The 5,259-nt window shown below is 31.5% G+C and overlaps 1 long non-coding RNA gene across 1 annotated transcript; it reads right to left on the minus strand.

Annotated features, from left to right (window-relative positions):
- Nucleotides 1-911: 911 nt before the first annotated feature.
- Nucleotides 912-3,941, minus strand: LOC123559844 (uncharacterized). Its single transcript, XR_006688042.2, has 3 exons — nucleotides 3,842-3,941; nucleotides 2,735-2,857; nucleotides 912-2,201 (listed from the first exon to the last, which is right to left on the minus strand). It is a non-coding gene; the product is annotated as an uncharacterized LOC123559844 (long non-coding RNA).
- Between the last annotated feature and the right edge of the window lie 1,318 nt (nucleotides 3,942-5,259).

Genomic DNA, 5,259 nt, shown 5'->3' on the forward strand with positions numbered 1-5,259 from the left:
CTGAAAATAGACGCATGTGCACAGTATGTTAACTCCAAGAGGCAAAACAACCGGATATAGAAATTGGATCATAGCACTTTATTCCAAGGAAAAAATTCCGAGTCGATCTTGTTTGCATATAAATAGACTCGTGGTCATGGTTTTATTCACCTTGAGTAAGTTATAGATAAACATGTTTATTTTATTACTGATTTACATTTCTGTTTCATAAACCAAAACTATTACAATGCTTTTAGTAAATTGTTCTTCTGGTGTTTTTATTTATATATTTATTTTGTTTTTATTTTCCATGCCCAAAATTACGGTTATGCTTTCAGTCCTTCATTGTGGATGTAACAATTATATTCCTTGTGCAATATTCTGATCTATTTCAGTCACAAAAATTGGCAAATACTGAAAAGTAGATTTTAAAACGGGCTAAAATATGCAGTGAGATCAACCCTATCAAGTTTGTTTATGATAATTAATTCAAAATATTAGAAATAAATTATCATTGCTTGAGGTCTTTAGAATTAAGCTGAAAATGAATGAAATAGTTAGATATCTTATGTAAAGGGCAGATCAGAATAATGGACGACATTTTACGGTCACAACTGAACAATTTATTTCAAATCTCACTTGTAAGATGAGAGTTTTTTAAGTATAGATATGTGTCAGGACATGAGGTTTTTGGCCCAAATGCGATTTTGGTCGAAAATGGGGGTTTCAGGTAATCTGACAGACTGCCATGTTCAAAGTAAAAATTTGCAATTTGACAATAGAAATCAGCCATTGTTATGGAGAAATTACCGCTTTTCGGACACCATATTTTCGTCTAACTGAATCAAAATAGAGGCAGAATATCTTAATGCAAACTCCTTCTTAAAATAATATGAAAAGAAAATACATAAAGAAATATCAAACACAACATGCAGTTTATTAAATTTATTTTTTTCTGTTTCTTTCTTTCATATTAGCACAACTTATTTTCCCCTAAAAATCGTTTCCATGGCAGCACAGTTGTTAAATCCAATTTTAATAGTTCCTTGATAAATCCAGCCAAAATTAACATCTAGAAAGTGTAGTTAATATACCGTCAACATGTTCTAGTGCACAGTGTCTAAAGATAACAGTTTTTTGCAAAAATCTTATGGCTTTCTTTTGTAGAAAAAATAGATTTACTAGATATCGAGTTAGATATCATGACAAAACTAGGACATTAACTTTGTTGTTAGAACACTAAACTCATTGGCATATTTCTTTGTTACTGTTAGACAGAAAATCATGCAAAAAGATATAATTATTAGAAATATTATAAACTGATTTTGCTCAAGGTAGTAGTACAGATGTCATGCTTATCAGTGACTCGTTACCATGGCAACAATGATGTATTTTCTTGCCAAAAGTACCATTTCTATCAAGTTCTTGGAATAACTGAATATGTAAAAGTGTTTTTTTTTCAAAATACTATTTACATCGAAAGCTGTCTACTTCATATTCAAAAGTAAGAAAACCTCATTTCATGTAAATTAATGTGACACTTTGGGATATACATACTTTTCTGATACACACAACACAGTTACAACTCTTGCTAGTTCAAGGCAGATTCATATGATAACATAATGTTTTGTTGATGCAGTTATTACTTAGAAAAGAATATGACCTTACCTTAATTTTTTGACAAATAGAACATATAAACATGAAAGATGTTTTACAATAATCTATAGTCAGATTAATGTTTAATACCATGGCAACAATGCACTATTTTCTTATAAAAATAAAAATAGCATTTACTGTCAAATTTCTTGAAACTGTATGATTATTTAAATTAAAAAAGAGCACTCAAGATATTTTATGCATGGAGAAGTTTAAAAAAATATTTTCTGTATTGCTTAAACAATTAAGACAGTTTTACTCTAACCACTTCACTGCTGTTCTGGCAACACACCATACTTTTACCAAACACTTCTCACAGTTGAACTGTGACAGTTCAGTTAGTTTTACTTTTTTCTTGACTCCCATTTGTAGTTTGACTCAGCTTGATGAACTTTCGCAGAAAACATGGCCTTATTTTGTGCACTTCTGTGAGAGTTGCACTTTATTCCATTGGCATACTTTCAACTGGATGCTTAGCAAATATGTTAGGTCCTTTGGTATCATTTCTATTCACAAATTCATAAAGAATTTTATTTTTCTGAAAATTCTTTCATCCTTCAGCCATTCTGCAAAACAAAAATACATTAGTATTAGTAACTTTAAGTAGAAAGTTACAGAATAGAATACTGTGAAGCATTTTTTAAAAATAAAAGTGTCTTTTTGTGTAATCTATATAAAAGCATTAATAAGTATCCATCCACCAATCAATCTTATAATTTTCAAGAATACAAAAGCTAGCTTAAGCTTCTGACATACTAGACGTACACTTAAAAGAAGTGATTCTTTCAGTATAACTAAATGAATACTCAAAGACTACAACAGTTTCTTGGGAAAATACATGTATGATAATATTCAATCATTATGCATAGTTCTCCACTCTCTTAATATGCTAGCTATGCTTGTTGAATGAATCTATTAGTAATGATTTCTTTTAAAATGTTATTAATACAAGCAGGTCATTTATGTGTATGATATTTCTGATGTATTTAACTTACTTGTACTTATTTTAAGAGGAATTTATTTTTTGTATATATTTTTAAGATGTATTTATCTTTCTTACAATAAAAAAAAAACTGCAAAAATGAAGAAAATTACAAACCTACAAACTCTTCCAACATGTGGTATGTAGACATGCCTTGAGAATTCCTTTTTCTTTGTTTAAGATCATAGCAACATCATGCCAATATGCCAGATGCTCATCAGTAGTTGATCAATAGTTGATCTGTAAAATTAAAAATACTTTTAAAAAAGCTGAAATGTGAGATAAAGATGGCCTAGCTAGTTACATCAATACACAGAATACAAAGATTTATATTAAGAGTGTATGTGTTTCAGCCAGAAGCATGACTTTCTTAACAAAATGTCTTTAAAGTTTAAAATATATTCATTTAATTTGTACAAGTTGTTTGTAACTTGTAAAGAACATTATGTAGCTGGTGGGGAATCCAACAATCATGGTCAAGTGAACTGAATGCAAGTTTACATGAAAAGCTATTGAGCATCTGTTTTATACAAAATAAAAACAAACCACCATTCTTTGTACTTTTATAATTAGAGGTGAGTTTGACATGAATAAGAAATAATTTATTTAAACTGACAAAAGATGTAATACAATTTTTCCTGTAAGTCACTACATAAATATGGATAAGGCTGTGACTTCTTGCATACTGGTCTTACATACTGATACACTGATCAGAAATAAGAGTGAAAAAAGTTGTGGAAAAAAGTTAGCTTCCTGACAGCAATACCCACCGCCCCCCTTATTTGGAGGATATCAGAGGGGGGTAATTTACAGATAAAAAATACGAGGGAGGGTGGGGGGGGGGGGGAGAGGGGGCTATTTAGTTTATGTAGTGTGGAAGCAGTTCCCAAGCTGGGGACGGGTGTATTTCATATGACAATGAGAGGGAAAGAGACGAAAAGTATTTAGTGGATGTTGGTGGGGGGGGGGGGGGGGGTAATTTTCTTTTTTGAAAAACTGCGGGTGTTCTGGCTGACGCTGTTTTTATTTTCTGATTATTTCCCATTACCATCAGAGGTCCGTAACAGCATATAAGCCAAATATTTTTAGCTAAAAGTAAAATTAAAGCCCAATTGACAATTCTGGGTTATTTTTGAATACAAAAAAGCAACACGGACTAAGCAGTCGATATGGATTTAATTAATATTGTAAAACTCTACATATTGTGTAAATATTACTATTTACCTGTAAATCGTGCAATATCATTCATTATCCCTTTTAAATTAATCGTCAAATTACGATTTGAAAGTTTCCTTTCTCGAGACCTTTCATGTTTACAAATGGCGTGTTGATACAAAGGGCGATAAATTGTCAGTTATTTGATAATGAAACGAAATGGCAAAACACGGAAATGTTACAATACGTGTTTGATAAATGACGTTTGTCTCTTCATTCGTTTATTGTCCTAATAATATAGTGCTAATTGATAAAATGCATTAATTGACGCGAAAACGTGTTGAACTCCACACATTTTTGTGACGTAACTTTAATCGGGTTTTTCTCGAATGACGTAACGCCGCATTTTGGCCAAAAATCTAATGGCGCGACACATATTTCTAAATGTTTGTCTTGTAACCAAAACTCTCAAACATTGTATGGTATTTGGTGATTTTAATACCATGAGGAAAACAAGTTAATAATATAATGCATATTCCTTATGACTATGCGAGTTTTAAGGGGTTAAAATTTTACGTGAACATCATTAGTTACAAATCAATTTTAGATATGCAGACAGTTTAGTTAGCAAACAGTATTAATATGATGCATGTATTAGGAGTTCCGTAGCAAATTAAGGCATTTCCAAAATGGCAGACGACATCAACATGAAGGCACATGATTTAATGATTAACTGCTTTCACCTGCAGGTGTTTAAGGTTTCGTACAAAACTGAAAGTTATCATAGGAGTCTTTGACAACCTTTGCGATACAAACAGGTGTGTAAGCCCGCCCGTTTAGCTCAATCGGGAGAGCGCAGATCTACGGATCGCGGTGTCGTGTTTTCGATTGGTTACATCTACGATTTTTTTAACAGTGGAGAAATGCCTGATAATAATTGATAGAATTCGAGTGTTAAATATTTTGAGGTCAGCGAAAATTACCATATATTTTATAAATGCAACAGGGCAGTAAGGAAATGATCAATATAAATCTTAACAATAGTTTTCTAGAAATTATTCTGACAACGTCAAAATTAACGTTGAAATTGATGAACTAATATAATCTACTACAGGGAAGACAAATACTTATACATATAAGTAGGCTTCTTATCTACATATGAAACAAGATTTAGGAGCAAAATATTTCAGGCAAAAGCATATGTTGATCCCTGCTCATTAAAGCCTGTGTAGAGCCAGTATCTATAAAACTTGTGAAACCTTTCTCATAGTAACGTTCTGTGGAAGTAATTATTCTTTATTCGTCTCTGTACCTTATTTTTTTTTAGCTTTTGCTCAAGTTCTTACCTTGAATTTTTAAGTATTGTTTCGCCACAAATGCATTTTTTACAATATAATTTTCATGTGCTTTACATCAGGACTTTGAACAAAACTGCAACATTTATAAATTTAAAAGACTTTAACATTTAACCGTTTGGTTGAGGAGGA

The sequence above is a fragment of the Mercenaria mercenaria genome, chromosome 10, assembly GCF_021730395.1.
Source record: "Mercenaria mercenaria strain notata chromosome 10, MADL_Memer_1, whole genome shotgun sequence".
In the NCBI taxonomy this organism is placed as follows: Eukaryota; Metazoa; Mollusca; class Bivalvia; order Venerida; family Veneridae; genus Mercenaria; species Mercenaria mercenaria.